This window comes from Panthera tigris, chromosome D1 (genome assembly GCF_018350195.1).
Source record: "Panthera tigris isolate Pti1 chromosome D1, P.tigris_Pti1_mat1.1, whole genome shotgun sequence".
Lineage (NCBI taxonomy): Eukaryota > Metazoa > Chordata > Mammalia > Carnivora > Felidae > Panthera > Panthera tigris.
The window spans coordinates 42,413,031-42,432,448 of NC_056669.1; the positions used below are offsets into that span (position 1 = coordinate 42,413,031).

Here is a 19,418-nt window from a genome sequence, read left to right on the forward strand (position 1 = left end):
ATATGGTTTGTGAATATTTTTCCCCATTCTGTAATTTGCCTTTTCAATTTATTGTTTCCTTTGCTGTACAGAGTTCTTTAGTTTAATGTGGTCCCACTTGTTTATTTTCATTTTTGTAGCCTGTGCTTTTAGTGTGTTATCAAAGAAATAATACCTAGGACCAATGTCTAGGATATTTTTTCCTTCTAGAAGTTTTATAGTTTCAGGCCTTATGTTTAAGTCTTTGATCCATTTTGAGGGTTTTTTTTTTTCTGAGTGGTATAAGACAGTGTTCAAGTTTCATTCTTTCACGTGTGTACATTCAGTTTTCCCAGCATGCTTTGGGAGATATTACGGTACCTTATTTCAAGATATAGTACAAAATTGTAGCAATCAGGAAAGTATGGCAGTGACATAAAAACAAGTACATAGACCCATGGAACAGACAGAAAGCCCAGAGATAAACCCAAGAAGATACAATCAACTAATTTTTGACAAGGGCTAAAGAACACACACTGGGGAAAGGACTGCTTCTTTAATAAATGGTAGTGGGGAATCTGGTAACACCTTCTTCATGAAACCTTTCTATATCATCACAATTCACATGTATTTATGCAATCAGTCATGAGTGCCACGAAAGAACATTGTTTACTCAGCACTAATTATTTGTCAGGGAGTAAGATACACATATAAATAAAAGGTACAGACCTTGTCCCATAGTCTAGTGACCAAAACAGACATGCAGGGCAGTCTACACATAACACAGTAGAGAAAATAAAGTGCTCTTGATGGAGGGAAGTATAGAATGCTTTAGGAACACAGAGAGATATTCAACCCAGTCTAGTGAGAAAGGAGAAATGTACTAGTCAGGATTCTAGGAGGAATATCTGAATTCAGTTGTAAAAGACGAGTGAGAGTCAGTCAGGCAAAGAAGAGTGCAGTTTTCTAGGCAGAGGACACCAATAAAACGTATTCACTGTACTACTGATTTGCATGGTTTTTTAATTTGTGTTTCTTAAGATTCCTTGGCCACTTGTAGAGAATGGGTGAGCAAGTCAAAGCTGGAAGCAGAGAACCACATGGAGGCTTTTTGCAGTAATCTGTGTGAGAAGATTATGGCTTGGACCATGGTTGCAGAAGAAATAAAAAGACTAGGAGGGATTTGTGATATATTTTGGAAGAAGAAATAGCATAAATAGGTGATGGTTGTTTGCTGGGAAGTGAAGGAAAAATAGGAACAAAAAATCATTCCCATCAACCAGATTAACAGTGTTTTTTGTTTTTGTTTTTGTTTTAACTGAGAAAGGGCAGTTTACTGAACAACGTGTTTGGCAGGAGAGAGATAATTAATAATGTGGTATTTTCATATATTTCGTATCTCTAATAAGTAAAACAGAACCCTTAAGAGTCCTAAATATGGCATGTTGTTAAAACAGTAACTCTTTTAGGGTTTAGGGAATAGTACTAAAGAAATTAACTTCATTTAGGTTATGTAACTTAGTATCAGTTATATAGTTAAGTATAGAGGGAATTCATGGTCATAAATAAATCAGGAGTACAGGGACAATTTCAACCAGGGTACATGGTTTTGCCTGAAACAGCCTTTGTTCTGCTGGAATGGTGGAGACAGAAGTTGAGAGAGGGCAATGAGGGTATCCATGCCTCTGCTTCCTGGAAGTGCCATAAGCCTGCTTGAAACTCCTTGAATGGCTTTCTTTGCTCTTAGTAGAAGCTGCAAACTTCTCTCAGACCTCACACAACACCCCAGCCATATTGATCCTTATTCTGTTTCTTGAATAAGCCCCTCTTCATGACTCTGCAATTGCTATTTCCCCTGCTGTGAGCGCTCCTCATCCAGCTCTTTGCTGGTTTGGCTCAGTCCCATCTTGTAGGTTTCAACACAAATGCTCACTCTTCAGATCAGGTTTCCTTTAGCATTCTAGCCAACCTCGACAAGTTGTTTCTGTGTATCGTGGTGCTATCACAGTCTACATGTTCATTTTTCATTGTTCCCAGAATGTAAGCTCCATGAAGGCAAGCTTTGGCTATCTTCTTCACTGTAGTTCAAGACCAGGCAGAAAAGGTGATGAATAAGCTTTTATTATGTGTCTGAAAGATAAAGATTAAATATTACAAAGCAAATCAGAGGTACACTTAATATATCCTTTGATGATTTCTTCTGCTTAGAAAGCTCTTTCCATTCTTCTTTGCATGATTAACCCACATTGTTCCTCACAAATGAATTCAGATATTACTTCTAAAAATCTCTAGTTACTTTTTCTCCCCTCTTGTTAGACCAGGTTACATGCCCCTTTGTGTTCCTGGAGCATTCCATGTTCTATCAAAACCCCTTGATTTATTTTATTGTGTTATACACTCTGGATTTGTCAGGATTAAATAATTTCCATAGGTATATAAACACGCTGTGATATATATCATCTTAAAATCATTTTAATTCTCTCCTTTACTACCACATTCATTTCCAGTGGTTACCCTATTGTATGCTTTCCTTTATAATAGAGTTTATTTTTTTTAACGTTTTTACTTATTTTTGAGAGAGAGAGAGAGAGAGCACAATCAGGGGAGGGGCAGAGAGAGAGAGAGACCATTTCAGAAGCAGGCTCCAGGCTCTGAGCAGTCAGCACAGAGCCCAACATGGGTCTCAAACTCTCGAACTCATGATTGCAAGATCATCACCTGAGCCAAAGTCAGACATTTAACTGACTAAGCCACCCCGATGCCCCTATTTTTTTTAATTTTTTAATGTTTATTTATTTTTGAGAGAGAGAGAAAGTGTGAGCAGGGAAGGGGCAAAGAGAAAGGGAGACAGAGGATCTGAAGCAGGCTCCGCACAGACAGGAGAGAGCCCGATGTGAGGCTGGAATTCACAAGCCGTGAGACCATGACCTGAACTGAAGTCAGATGCTCAACCAACTGTGTAACCTAAGAGGTTTTTATAAAGTTTATTTATTTATTTTGTGATGGGGTGGGGGGTGTGAGCAGGGGAGGGGCAGAGAGAGATGGAGAGAGAATCCCAAGCAGGCTCCACACTGTCGGTACAGAGCCCAATGTGGGACTCCATCTCAGGAACCATGAGATTATGACCTGAGCCAAAATCAGTAGTCAGTTGTTTAACCAACTGAGCCACCCAGGCACCCCAACAATAGAGGTTTTTATTTTTTTATTTTTTTTAACGTTTATTTATTTTTGAGACAGAGAGAGACAGAGCATGAATGGGGGAGGGTCAGAGAGAGAGGGAGACACAGAATCTGAAGCAGGCTCCAGGCTCTGAACTGTCAGCACAGAGCCCGACGTGGGGCTCGAACTCACGGACTGGAAGATCATGACCTGAGCCGAAGTTGGCCGCTTAACCGACTGAGCCACCCAGGCGCCCCTAGAGTTTTTTTTAAAGGGTTGCCTGTACTTCCGGTCTGCTTTCTCTCTTCCTATTTACTCTTACCTCTATATCAATCCAGGTTTTTCTAAAAAAAAAAAAAAAAATTAAACAAACATAACTCCCCAGACACTGCTGTTGTCAAGGTCACTAATGACCCCCACATTTCTAATCCTGGAATCAATTTTCAGACTTCACCTCTATCAATATATCGGTAGTATTTTCAACCAGGGATTACCTCATTCCTAAAACACTTGGTTCATGGCCTTCAAACCACACTACTCATTGATTCTCCTACTTCATAAATGCCAGTTTCTTCTTGTGCTTCTAAAGTCTAAATGCTGAAGACCCTTATTCACTCCTTAATGAGTGAATTATTCCCAAATTCATACCTTTAATCCTAGTCTCTAATGCCATTAATTTTCTAATTAATGTTACTAGTCCTTAATTTTCACTTAACTTGCCCCAAAGTAAAGGTTTTTTTTTTTGCTCCTACAAACCTGCTTCATCTCCCATCTTCTTTATCTGAATAAATAGAATCCCCATTCTTCTAGTTGTTCAGTCCAAAGTCATTGGAGTTATATTAAATTGCTCTCTTTTTCTCACCACAGCATTCAATCCATCAACCAACCCCTTAGATTATATCTATAATGAGACTACTTTTATCCACTCCATCAGTGCCATCCGAGATGATGCAAACTTCATCAATAGCCTGGAGCACTGCACTGCAATAACCCCCTAAATTACACTGTCAGCTTCTTTGCCTGTTTGGAGTCCACTTTCGACTCAGCAAGCACAATGAAATAATCCTCATAAAGAGAATCCTCCACTCAAAAGCCTGTAAAACATTTGATATCTCTCATAAAACATCCCCTGATTAAAAAAATATATATATATGTTCTAGAGCCAGACGTGTAGGTCTAAATCATGGCTGTACCATTGTCTTCCCCTACAATTTTGGTTATTTAATTCTTCGTTGTCTCAAATTCCCGTGTATAAAATGTTAATGCATCAAATTTGTAACATTACTGAGAGGGTTAATTGACTTAAAACCAGCAAACCTCTTAGGATGGTGTCTGGCACGAAGTGCTATATAATGTTAATTGTTTCTCATTGTTGTCTGCTGACCCTACCTGGTGTAGTCCCCAGTCACCATCTGATCTTCTCTCATTCTCTCTCTTGTTCATTTGCTCCAGTCTTGATGATCACTTGCCATTTAACTGGCATGCCAGGAAAATCCACTTGCAAATCTCTCTACCTATAAGATCTTTTACTCATACATTTACATGGCCAACTATTGTAAATTCCTTGGCTTTCAGCTCAAATATTTTATGAAAGGCTCCTTTGTTAATCCTCTTACACAAAACAGCGTACCTGGTCACATTCCATCTTCATGTGCCATTTTTTATATTGTATATTTTCAAAAGCATGTTTTCCACTGTTTGGACATTATCTATCTGTGTTAGAGTTAACCTCCATGAAGACAGAAACTTTGTTCAGTGCTCTATGCCACAAGCCTTGAGATATGTGTGGCACATAGGAAGGGAACAACAAATATTTGTTAAACTTGTCCTTCAATAATCATAAGCATTTATAATTCACAGTGAGGTGTCCAGGTGACAATTAACATGTAAAAAGTCACCTTATTAGCAGGTTATAATAACAAAGCCTAAACACAATTAATCAACATTTATTGATTCTTTTTTAGATTTCACAAAATAACTAATTTGGCCATAAATTGATGAATTAGGTACTTTTCTTTCAAGAACTTAATTTCCTGGATCCTTATTGTGATTAACATTTATTCAGGTCTGAGTCCTACAATAAGTATAATTATAGCAATTTTGAGAAAATCACAACTGTAATGGCCATATGTCCATAAGTAAGTTATTATTTAAAATATAAATTACATTTAGCAGACTCCACATAAGAAGGTAGAAGTGTGGTTCTAAAGTACACCTTCCCTGCCACCTAGAAAAAGTCATTAACTAGAATATCGCTGTTACCAGGCCACATCATTCTCCTTTTTAGTTGTGTTTTTTTTGTTTTTTGTTTTTGTAGAGAAGACCTAGAATATGTTGAGTATTGTAGCTCTTTAGAAAGAACACTTACCACTAAGAATCTTAGGAGACTTTTTTAAATCACAAACCTACTATCCCATTGCAATCGGGAAGTGTCCCAATACAAACTTCATGCAGAAACGAAAAGAACATTTTTGACAAGGCAGTTTTAATTCCGTAATGCCCCAGCACCTCTTCCATACTTGTCTTGCAAGTATGTCTTGCCCTCTTCCTCCCATCATGTGGACAGAATGGGAGAAGTGGACAGAATTTTTTTTTAAGTTTTTAAGTTTTATTTATTTATTTTGAGACAGGTGTGTACATGAGCAGGTGAGGAGCAGAGAGAAAGGGAGAGAATTCCAAGCAGGCTCCACACTGTCAGCGCTGAGCCTGACATGGGGCTCGAACTCACAAGCTAGGAGATTGGGACTTGAGCTGAGATCAAAAGTTGGATGCTTAATCGAATGAGCCACCCAGGTGCCCCAGAAGTGGACAGAACTCCAAAGAAATCTTGTTAAGAAACTTGTTATCTCAGGATAAACTGAACAATCAATACAATTAACATTGTGCTTGAAGCTTCCAAGTTATGCAAATTTTTCTTTTCAGCACTCCTCATTCAGCACTCCTCATTCCTATCAGATCCTGTGTGACATGTCACTACAGGACTCTAAAGGCAACAGGAAAAACAAAGTGAAAGCTAAGGAAGCATTATTAGTGGAGGCTCAGTTCAGAAAATATGCACCGTTTAAGCAGCATGGACTTTAACACAAAAGAATAGTGCTTATACATGCTTTGGAAGGACTAGCAGAGAAACTTCAAAGCTAAAGACTCTGGCAAGTACACAGAACACTATAGAACTTGTGGTCCAGTGAAGGTACTACTTCTGACACAATCAGTACCATGGACGATCAGGACGCCACCACTGCACATATTAAGGTTAAGAATAAACCATAGTAGATGAGATCGGGCTCATTAGTAGACAGAATCCAAACTAATGTGCTGTTAAATATGTGACAACCAGCTGGGGTTGTTCCCGGTCTCCTCCTGGTTTAAAGTATTTGCCAGTAACTGTGGTAGATCGTCCCACCATGGCCTATTATAAGCACTGAGGTGCAATTACTAAATGTGAAGTTGTGAAGAGATGAGCAATAGTAACACACCATTATTTAGTCTTTCCACAATAGACACAAGAATGGTTAATAAGTTCAAGAGCATAGAATAGAGTAAGATGCAATAATTAGGAAGTGATGAGTTTTAAGTATGTATTACCCTGATTTTTAATATAATGTATTTAATTGTAAATTTATATATATATATATATATATATATATATTTTATTTTGTTAAGTTTATTTATCTATTTTTGAGAGAGAGAAAGAGAGAGAGAGAATCCCAAGCTGGCTCCATGCTGTCAGCACAGAGACTGATGCGGGGCTTGAACCCACAATCCATGAGATCATGACCTGAGCTGAAACCAAAAGTCAGACACTTAACTGACTGAACCACCCAGGTGCCCCGTAAATGCATATAATTTAAATTTTAATAATTATAGTGTTTAAAAACCAGCTTGTACAGAACAGGGACTAGTTTGGGTATGTGTTTGGGGCAAAAATGGGTAAGAGAAAAAAATACCTTCCCTGATAGAGATTACAGTGTAGTAGAGGCACTAAAACACAATTGTGGAAAGGAAGGAAGGAAGGAAACAAGGAAGGAAGGAAGGAAAACAGATATCTGTAAGAACAAAGCATAATTTGAAATTGTAAAACAAGCACAGCTGAATCAAGGAGAAATCAGACCACGGATCATCCACGTTTCAGTTTGCAAATGAAGAAAGCCCTCAAGGAAGATACGGTTTTCAATGTGGACCTTAAAGGATTAGTAAGAATTTGAGAGTTGGAAGAGTATGAGCCATGATTCATGATTTAAAACCACATAAACTGACCATGTAGCTTTAAGCAAAAAAGTAAATATATTACAAAGTTATTGGGAACTGAGGTAATCAATAGTTGGCTGACCCAGCTCAGAAAACAGGGAAGAAAAAAGGCAGTTTAGAAAACTGGCAAGACCCTTGCTAGGCAGCAAGAAAAATCTAGCCAGAAACCATCTGCTGTATCATTAATCCATCACCATATAAAAAAACACAACAACAAAAATATGACTTATAAATGCTTTTTAATACTTATATCACTCACCAGAGTCAATATCCTAGGCAGGAATAATCTAGAAGCATCCATTCAGTTAGTCTATGTCATGGACTAGCAGCCTGAACTCAGAAATTCAGAAGTGAAGGCGAAAAAGCAGAAACCTGCTTTGTAATATCATAAGTAAGAGAGTGAATATTGCCTCTAGTGCTTTTGGATACCAAATTTTAGTGATTTGTATTATGGAATATTGTGCTATGTACATGCACTAAATTTTTTTTTTCAGTTTAAGCTGACTTTTCAGTATTTTTTAAAACATAAACCTTGAATAATTTACATTTTGGATCCTAACCAGAGAGCTATACATGGCATTGATATCTTGAATAAAAAAATACTCATTTTAAAGGCATCCTTCATTGCCTCCATAATGCTCAGCAGAAACAGAAAATCGCTATTGACAGTGTATAGTTTCTCTAGAAGAATGATGCTTAATCCAAGTTCAAAGATTTTCTGAACAAGTAGAATATAAAAGTAAAATACTGAAAATTATACCCATACCTCTGTGCTGTAGTCTCCAGGTTTCCATGATTAAACTGAAGGACAAAGGTGAACTGGAAATATTATCTCTGAAGTGAACTATAGCTCACTATCCATAAGAAAATGGTTTTTCAAAAATGATGCCCTTAAAGTTCTCCAACAACAGTTTATTTTCTTGTTAAATAAAGTCTAGAGTTAGCTAACAACTATCTCTTCACCATTTTCTTGACTAGAGTAGAATCAGAAAGCCTGTTGACCAACTGAAAATTAGTATGCAGAGACATTATACAGATGCAACAATGATCAAACACTGACACACTTTGCTGTTTGTACCTTTTTAAAATGCTCAAATCATGTAATTTCAAATAATATTCTTTACTCAGAGGTTAAACTCTTCAGTTGATTTATGTTTTCCATGTATACAGTTTTATTATAAAGATATTGGTCAGAATATATAACTTTTGTTAACTTAATTTTGATTGTTTTATAAAATGTTACTATTTTCATTTTTGTATTTATGAAATTTTTAGTTTATTGATTTAAAATTCTGAGCCCTTTTAAAATAATGATTCTTAGGGCACCTGGGTGGCTCAGTCGATTAACTGTCAGACTCTTAATTTTGTCTCAAGGTCATGAGATCAAGCCCCATGTCTGGCACCACACTGAGCATGGAGCCTGCTTACAATTCTCTCTCTCTCCCTCTACCGCTTATTCTCTCATTCATTCATTCTCTCTCTCTTTCTCTCTCTCTCTCTCCCTTTCTCTCTCAAAATAATAAAATAAATAAAATAATAAAATAAAATAAAATTTATTGCACATAAATACCCAAATACTACTAATTTCATTTCACTGTAGTATTGTCAACAACCATGTTATAATGGCACTTCCCACAATGGAAGAATTTCCCCAAATAAAAATGGCTGTGTGAAGTAGAATAGGAGAAAAATTACCTGAGAAATAACAAATGTAGGATCAGAGGTAGAGAAACATACTGGGGAATGGTGAATTATTTAGCAGGAAGTTCAGTTGTAGAAGGCTTACTGCCTTATATTCTTTGCACATCTATATTTTAGTCATGCAAAGCCATATTCTGGAAAAATCTGAAGTGCATTATAGACAATTTTTTTTTACTGGAATTCAGATGACTTATTGATTTTAAAAAAAGCTTAGGAATGGGGCAGATGTCATTTCTGAATACTGTAGCTGACTAGATCATATGTTTTCATCTTTATAGAAAGTAAGTGTACAGACACAACATGGACCATCCAACCAACCATATGTACAGACTAATTGCATCAGAGTCCAGCTGAGTCAGCAGTTTATGATCTTTATCATGAAATGTTTAATTATGCTGAAACCGTTCCAGGAAAGTGAAAGTTATCAGAGGATCGTACAAGGTAAAAGAGTATGCTTCAAATACAAAACAAAACAAGTGATTAAATGTATTAATTCTTCAGGCAAGTGGTAGGAAATGATTTTAATGACCACTCAGGAATGAATAAGAAAATATTTTTTAACATGATCTCATACCAAACCGTTGGTTTTCCATAAGAAGGCTAACTACTAATCCAAAATAATAAAATCTTAATAACAATAATAACACTCAAAACTTTGCTATTCGCTGAATAGTAGTTCTATTATTGTCTCGATTTAGCATTACAATATGCAGTCTGCTAGCAACACATAAAAGCCATTGTCAGTAGATGAAATATACAATCACTTTGTGGAGGAAAACTCCTGTCAGGTAAAGATTCTACTCAGTTTTACAGATCTTAATGTGCATATAGTAATTCCTTCATGGAGGCTGTTTAACAGTCAATTGCAACAGCATAAAGTCATTTTTCTCAAGCAATCAAGCAGATTCAGCTAAATGAGACAGAGGATGTTTTTCAATTCTGAATTTGAGCTGGAGAAGAATTGGTAATCTTACTTCACATAAAATTACCAACTTTTAAGACCATTTATAGCTAAAACCTTGGTTTTAAATCCAAATGAAGAGCCATGGATCCTTGATACCATACTTTCTATACCTTGATGCAATACTTGAAGTTTCCTGAATGAGAGAAGAGAAAATGGTCCAGTGATATTTGAAACTACTTAGAGGATTCCTATTCAGTAGGGAAGTGGCAACAGCTGAAGACTGACAGTGCTAGAGCAGTATCATCTGATTTGAGACAGAATTATTCCATTTGAAGAGCAAAACTAGGAATAAGTGATACTTGACTGACACATTAGAACCTTATATCTTTTTAAAAAAACCACTTCAGTAACTTTGCAACATCTAACCATACTTGCTGCCAACATTCTCCATCAGCAAAATAGCACCTCATTTACATAATAAGAATGCCATCAAGAAACGTATGAAACATTACCTTAAAAGACAGGTGACTTGGAATCAGGTTCCCCTTTTAGTACCTACAGTTATGTGACCAAATCTCACCAAATATTTGCAAGCCTTAGGGGCTACATATACAGACTAGAAGCAATAATACTCCTGTCCCTGAATATAGATTGGACTGGAAATAATAATAACTTCTGGTACCTGAATATAAATGGAACTGGATGGTCTCTTGGGGTTCTTTCACTGATGAGATTCTTGATTCTGTGATTCAGTATGTTCATGCTCCCATAGAAATGAAAGAAAATTAAATTATTTTTCACCCTCTTACCTGCGACACCAATGAATTAAATACTATCATTTTAATTATAATAAAACGACCATTTTGAGCATTCACAATATGCCAAGCGCTGTGTTAAGCAGCATCAATTAATTTGATCCTCGGTACATTGCTGAGAGATTGCTGTTAATTTCCCCATTTCACAGATGACGAACTAAACATTAAAAGGATTCAGAAATGTGTCGGAGGATACATATGTTCTGAGTAATAAACTGATTTAAACCTGGGTGTCTCGGGTGCCAAAGTGCTACCTTTCCTCTTTGTGGTGGTTTCTCGTGCTTATTACCACAGAAAGACTTGAGCTGCTGCAACAGGCAATATACATTTTTGCTTCAATGAGTTAGGAGGATTCCACTCTTGCCCTCATCTTACAAACGATTTTCTGCTTAGAAAAATTGCAACAGCCTGGTGTGGTACTTTTACCTTTTCCAAAACAATGTCACATGTATATTATTATCCTGGAAACTATTTTTTTTGCCAGATATCACGACTGTCCCATTTGTCGTAAAAAAATTACAAGTACAATAAAGAAAAGATAAATGACTTTTCCAGAGTCAGGGAGTATTGATGGTGTGGTGGAATGAGATTTGCACAGTGCCAGTTACCTTCCAGGTCTCTTCCCAGTGCTTCATAAATTTTTACTCCCTGGTCTTCTGCAGATTTTGACCTTTGTCGAGTTCCGCACTCAGCAGTAACAGCAACAGCAAGCCCTGAAGTGGTAATGTGTGGCACATAGGCTCCGCAAAAACCATTTTCCAGTGAGTCATACTAGCCAGTGAAGATCTATCCAGATTTGTGACAGACATCCAGAAGAAAAGTAGGTGGAGTTGAATATCATGTAGAAGCTGGGAGTGAAAAAGCATCTGGGAAACATTTTTATATGTATTTGGTAACTATTTCTAAGCAAGAATCGAAGACATTTTGTCAAGTTGAAGGTTAATAGTATCTAAAATGAAAACAAAAATAAAAAGATGGGCAAGCAACCTGTTCAAAGAGATGTTGCAGACAAGAAGACAGTGCCTGGGTAATGGCAACAGCTGAGTCTCCACGAGGCTGCTGCTGATGTTACATGTCGTGAGGGTACCGATGTCTAGTGGCCACCTATGCAGAGGCAGCATAGCCTGGAGAGAGGAAATCCATTGCACTCACTACCTACGTAACTTGCTCAGCATTCGATCTTCTTCTTACCCCTTCAAATAATTCATCTAACCTGTAATTTTCTCTGGTTTCAAAAATTGGGTTAAAATACGGTGCGATGGCCAAGATGATCACTACTGTCATGTTTAAGAACATTAAGGCCTCATAAAATCTAATGAATTATGATCATTAAGAAATCTAAGAGTTAATGATAATGCCAACTAACATCTATGGAGACCTACTATTTGCCAGGGATCATACTTAATGTCTTAGGCGACCAGTGCATGAAAACAGTATTTTGTAGGGAAGGAAAATGAGTTATACAGACCTGAAGTCTTTGCCTACAGTCACACAGATGATAATGAGAAGAACCAGCATATGAACTATAAGCTGGGCTCTAGACTCTGAACTCTACTACTGCACTAAAAGCAGCTTCTTCTCACAGAGCATTTCCTATGTGTCAAGAACTAGGCCAACCACATTATTGTATCTCATCCTTGTATTTATTATTATTCCCATTTTCCCAATGAGGAAACAGAGACTTAGAGAAATGATCTGAATTATTCATTTAACACAGTTGGTTCATAGTGAAACTCAGATAAAATCTATTTTTGTTTTGCTTTTGTTTGCTTGTCCATTGCCATATCCATCTAAGCACGTATGCACTTTGCCATGTTGCCTCTTGTTGGAGAGCAGCACTACAAAGTAACAGAGAAGAAAAGATCTATTCTTGCCCCTTCTTTGTTCACCTAGAAACTGAGGCTCAAAATGAATAGGGACTAACTCAAGATCATACAACTATTCACTGCAAAGCAGTGACAAAATCTTTCAATTTATCCAGACATCAACCAAGTAGATGATCCTTCCTTTCTTATTCTTTCTGACCTTTTCTCATTAGGTTGTATCTATTATGAGGAATTCAACTTAGAATTCTATGGTATTACTTATGGTTATTGTCATTATTTTGTGTTTAAAGAGAAAATTTCTCTCTGAGGAGCAAGTTTCACCTATATTATTTTTTAATCACCTGAAAAAAAAAATCCATGAAGGGAAGACAGTGTTCATTTTCTTCTCATATCTGGGTTCTGAGTCTACATCGAATTTTAAAAGATAGACTCTGTCAACTTAATTACTCATCTAATCAAACCAATAGCTTGTTGAAAAATGTTTGGACAGATTTATGTATAATGAGGTTCATCCCAAAGATTGAATGCCCCAGCAAGGTTTGTTTCATATGAGAATTTCTAATATTTGTAGGGCATATTTGGGCATATTCATAGCATCTTCAGTTGAAAGCACTGGAAAGTAAAAATCTATCCCTCAAGTATACTCTTACTTTCATAGAGTAGTTTTGTTTGCAAACCACAGGACAATTTTGTGGCAGAGTCAAATTATTTGTTTTTAATATTCGTCTTTTGTCAGTAAGGACTCAAACCTGCACAAGGTTGGATAGCAGGTAGGAGTTTTTGACCCAAAGGATGTTGTGGAGATGGTTAATAGCAAATAGCAATAATAACAAAGTGTTTCTAGAATAAGGAAGAAAGATAGCCAAAAAATATACTGCCTAATTTATACAATAAAAAGAGATCAAAGATGGATAATATGGAGACTAAGGATAGCTACCTCAATAACCATGTCTTGCAGTTTCCTGATGTGAGTCAGTTCATAGACTTGGAACACACCGACTAAACAAGAGGCTAGCTATCCAGAAGGAATCACCACCATGCAATTATATCCAGTAATGTTTCCCCCATATCTCCCCAAAAAGGATATTTAGCCATTTAGTCAGATATTCATACTATGTGAAAAGATGAACCCTCCAACAGTCCCATGACTATTAGACATAGGGAATCAGAAACCATAAGCACCATCACAGCTTGTGGTAGAGATCAAATCAAGATGTGGATAGATAATGAAAAATTTACATGATTGTATCTACTGCTTTGTCCCCCCTTTATTTAAATTAGAAAGTACATAGAAAGTTTAGCTCTCCTGTGTCAAGTTTATCATAATTTTCAGTTCTAGAAACCATATAAACCATAAAGAGGTGTCTAGGGGGCAAATATAATTACTTAGGTTAGAATTTTTTAATAAATGTTTTCTGCAATACTACCATGAACTATTCTTTTTAATATAGAAATACAATTTTATTTTTGAATTTTGATATTATATATAGTGATCTTATTAAATTCACTTATTCTAAAACTGCTTATTAGTTATTTTGGATTTTCTAGGTAAATGATCACATCATCTGTAAATAGACTTTTATTTATTTTTTTAAATTATTTTTAATGTTTATTCTTTGAGAGACAGAGACACAGAGTGTGAGCAGTGTGGGAGACTGGAGAGAGGGAGACACAGAATCCGAACCAGGTTCCAGGCTTTGAGTTGTCAGCACAGAGCCCTACACAGGGCTTGAACTCACAAACCACAAGATCATGACCTAAGCCAAAACCAGACACTTAATCAACTGAGCCACCCAGGCACCCCAAGACTTTTATTTCTGATCTCAGAGTAAAAGCCTTTGGTATTTTACTATTAAATAAGATATATGCTGTAGGCTTTTTGTTGTTGTTTAATTGTTTTTAATGTTTATTTATATTTGGAAGAGAGAGAGAGAGAGACACAGAGTCTGAGTGGGAGAGGGGCAGAGAGAGAGGGAGACACAGAATCCAAAGCAGGCTCCAGGCTCTGAGCTATCAGCACAGAACCCGATGCGAGACCCGAACCCACAGACCGTAAGATCATGACCTGAGCTGAAGTCAAACACTTAACTGACTGAGCCACCCAGGTGTCCCGATGCTGTAGGCTTTTTATAGACTTTTTTTTTTTTTTTTTTTTTTGCCATGAACTATTAATAATAAGTATTGGGAAATTGGAAGTGGTGGACCTCAGGTCAAATGTTTGAATAAACTTTTAATTCAACAACATTAAATACATTTATTTTTGTAACTATCTCAAATAATAAATATGCAGTTGTGCATTAAATTTTTCCATGAGACCATAGAGCATGTTATATCTGCTAGAATGCCATAGATATATATTTGGAGAAATCTCAGCCCAAGAAATGACGTAATTAGTAAAACAGCTACATCACAGGAAACCAAAAATGAGAGAATTGAAGTTATTTGGACATGCTGGTGAGGGTCTTTGATTGTCAGAATGAGATATTAGAATTATTCTACAGAATGATAAAATTTTACCACAGGATTTGGGAAAGCAGAAGGAATGATAAGACCAATATGAGGGAGGGAGAGGGTAGCTTTGTCATGTCATGACAAATTGGTTGAGTGGCTGAGGTGTAAGGAATTAGCATAGAAAAGGTAGAACTCAAAGAAAATTTTATGAGTTAAAGGCAGTATTTCACTTTAAGTAAAAGTAAAGAGAGACATTTATTGATTAATCCTTATTTTATGTGGTCTCAATTGAGGAGTCCATCAGAATGTCCATGAAAATTAAAATATACTGTGGAGTATAATTGGAAATATATGGATAAGATTCCCTCTCCCATTCTCTTTGTCTCCATTGACAGTGGTCAAGAGGAAACTCAGTGTCCCCAACATGTTCCAAAAAAAAGATTTGCTTCCCTGGCTTTCACACCACCATTGGCAGCATGGAAGGGAAGCCCCAGAACTTTATGTTCTTCTGTCAAGACTTCCACCTTTTCCTCCTTCATAAAATGTATCTTCTTGCCACCATTAATTCTGCCTGGAAATTTTCATTATGACATCAATCCCTGTAACAGTCAGTAGTCACCAAAGGAAGCCTAGAGTATCCCTCTACCCCAGACTATAATCATAAGGTGTCATGGGCAGTAAAACAACTCACCTTAGGGTGAGCACTGCCTTTCATCCTTCCCTGATTTATTTTCTGTTCAGCACTTAATCCCATCTGATATAATTTATAATTTACCTATTTAGTGATTTCTCTCTCCCTCTTTCTCTGTCTCCTCTACAATAAAATCTCCTTGAGGGAAAGAAATTTTTTTTTCTAATTTTTTCTGTCTAATTTTTTTAAGTCTAAACAGTTTCTAACACATAAGAACCACACATATTTAATGAATAAACAAATAACTGAATGCTCTACTATCCTCCATATTATCAACTAACATGAAGCCTGACTAAAGAGGATTCATGGATTCTTCTAAGTAGTATTGTTCTATATTTCCTCTGTATTCCAAGAATACTATATGAAAATTCTGTATGTCTTATTCTTATTTGTTTCTTTACAAATAATGTCTTTAGGAAAAAAAAAAAAAACTCCTTGTGGAGAAAGATCATGTTTATCTCTATATTTCCAGGCTCTTTGGCAGAGTCTGTCATATATTTCTTAAACTGGTGAATGAATATATAAAAATAAATGAGGAAAATGACGTATGAGTTATTAGAAAAAGAACTTTCCTTCCATTTTTAATAGTAATGTAAAGACACACAATGATCTGGAAAAGAAAAACAACATTACTCGCAGTTAAAGAAATCTAGTATTTTTAAAGTCTCTACTCCTTTGTCAGTATTCCCAGATCTTTATAATCAGATATTCTCCAAAGTCATGCAGGCTACTTCCACTTTTGTGGTCTAGTGGTATCAGAAAGGGGAGGGCATGGGGGATGGGCAAAATGAGTGAAGGGGGTGGGAGGTACAGCCTCCAGTTATGGAATGAATAAGTTATTGGTAGAACAAGTATAGCATATTGTAATTATGTACAGCTATTGTAATAGTGTTATATGCTGACAGATGGTAGTTACACTTGTGTTGAGTCTGGTATGAAATAGAAACTTTTTGAATCACAATGTTGTATATCTGAAAATAATTTAAAATTGTGTATCAACTCTACTTAAAAAATAATTAAAAAGGAGAATATGCCAAACAGGCTATAAAAATTTTAGAAATTTACACTCAATGCATTAATATATTTAAAACAAAATACAATGGAATATGTAGAACGTATAAAACAATATGAAGACATAAAAATATATACACATGGACAAGCGAAAGAAGATAACTTGAAAAACACATTCATTTTCAGGATGGTCTCATCAAAAATTTTTCTTCTTGGAGAATTGCATAGTAAGTTTAACAAACACAGATGAAATTTTAAATAAAAAAAATAATAAGTTAAAAAGTATGTTACAGATACCATGGTAAATTTTACATATAATAAATTCTTTAACATGTACGATATAAATTAACTAGGCTATGCACAAGAAAATTAGAGAATTTGTGAAAAATGTGAATTCACAGTAAATATAAAGTGTTGTTCCAAACTAGCACATACATATGAGTATATACAATGAAGACATTATGTTATTTGGTAAGTATATATCTCTGGCTCAATATGTAATTCCCTTGGAGAGAGCATTAATAATCCACATTTTAGGCCTGTTATTGTCATTGTCATGGTTTAATGTCCTGACCGTAATGCAAGAGTAAGCCACAAGACATGCAGAATCAAGGCAGAAGTAATATTAATCTTCCTAAGATTTATGACCCTGCCATGTGGGAATTGTATGGGAATAATTCAGGATGAAATAAGGAGTTAAAAAAAAAAAGAGAGAGGGAGAGAGAAAGAAACTTGAATCCATTCTGTAAGTGAAGTAATCTAGGATAGTTTGAGACTCAAGAAGGATTTGTGAGGTATCTATTAGCTAACATAAATCCAGGAATATTTGGAGAGTATGGAGCTGGACATGATGCATAGGAATTATAAATGAAGTCTCTATGTATTTCTTACTGTCTTGAGCAGAACCATCCAGATGTCAGACCTCCTCCCAAATATCTGGTTGATGTGTAACCCCAGCTAAATTGGGTATATAATCCAAAATTTCTTGGGAGAATAACCTTAAATTGCTTGAAGTGATAATAATGTTTCCTTGATGGGAAAATATGTTTCCTTAGTGGGCAAATCCATTTAATTTTAACTAAATTATAAAAATTTAGAAGTAATAGAGCTATAATTTTAAAGTTTTTATGTTAAGCTTAAGAACAATTTGTGAGTCTGTGTGTACACATATATAAATTTGTATATACTGTTTAATAGAAAATTATACATTATAACACCTAATAATATATGATGATAATTAAAATATTTAAGTAAATGATGAAACTTTTTATTTTAATGTGAAAGGTTACAAAATTACTAAATTTGATAACAGTATTGAGTAAAAAATTAGTATACTTATAATTTTTTTTTTTTTTTTTTTTTTTTTTTTGCTTGAGAGAGAGAGAGAGAGAGTATGTGCAGGGAAGGGGCAGAAGGAGAGAACCTTCAGCAGGATCCACACATGGCACAGAGCCCATTTTGGGGCTTCATTTCATGACTGTGAGATCATGACCTGAGCCAAAATCAAGAATCAAACACTTAACTGACAGAGCCACCCAGGTGCCCCAACACACTTATGCCTTTAATCTATTGGATTTACAAGACTCATTTAAGTACTTAGAGAGATACTATTTGTTAAGTAGTTAAAGTACTAAAGGAGAAAAGTTGATTAAAGCCGATCGTTAAAATTTGATAGGTTTATTAAATAGAATGATAACATTTGTAAGTGAAAACTAAAAGTTTAAGGGTTAAAATGTTCTAAAATTTGAATATAAAGCAAGTATTAACCTCAAATGCTAGACTAGCTACAAATTTTACTTTCTGTGCACAAAAGCCACCCTCAAGGACACCCAAAATATTTCCCAATGATAATAATAAATGTGAAATTTGGCAAACTTTGTAATATGTTCTTACAGCCCTAAGATGCTTACAAATTTTTCTCATTCTGAGTACCAGATTCCTGACTGGTAATTAATCAAATTCCACAAAGTAAAATTACCTACATTTTGCTGCTTGTAACTTGAGGAACATTTGACTCTATAATCCAAAACTGGTGATCTACTTTTTAATACATAACTTTTATACCAGAAGGAAGAAAATAACTATAAAAATATAATTATTACCTGGCTGCATTCTCAAAGAGGAGCAGAGTTACCAGGGTAAATAGTTGTTCCTTAAGGAGATACCTAGGTATGTAGTGACATCAGCAAGATGACCAAATAAAACCTCCTTTGTTTGTGTCCCATTCTCAACACTGTTTGACATTACTAATCATCTTGAAAATGCAAATCCAAATCACAATGACCTGACACATCACACTCACTTAATAAGACAAAAGAGCTGTTGGTGAGGATGCCTAGGAAACCTGTGCATCTTTGGTTGGAAATGTAACCAACCAAATGGTTGTTACAACCTCCTGGAAATAGTATGAAGGGTTCTCAAAAAATTAAAAATAGAACTACCATGTGATCCAGCAATCAGTCACACTTTTGGGTGTGTTTCAAAGGAAATGAAATCACTATCTCAAAGAGATATCTGCATTCAATGTTCACTGCAGCTTAATTCACAATAGCCAAGACATGGGAACAATCTAAGTTTCCATCAGTGAATAAATGGATAAATAAGATGTGGCATATATAAACAATGGAATATTATTTTGCCAAAATAAGGAAATA

The 19,418-nt window shown here is 35.7% G+C and overlaps 1 long non-coding RNA gene across 1 annotated transcript; it reads right to left on the reverse strand.

Moving 5' to 3' along the window:
- Nucleotides 1-1,007: 1,007 nt before the first annotated feature.
- LOC122231314 lies at nt 1,008-18,938 on the reverse strand. Its single transcript, XR_006208503.1, has 4 exons — nt 18,867-18,938; nt 11,394-11,651; nt 10,653-10,733; nt 1,008-2,088 (listed from the first exon to the last, which is right to left on the reverse strand). It is a non-coding gene; the product is annotated as an uncharacterized LOC122231314 (long non-coding RNA).
- Nucleotides 18,939-19,418: the final 480 nt, after the last annotated feature.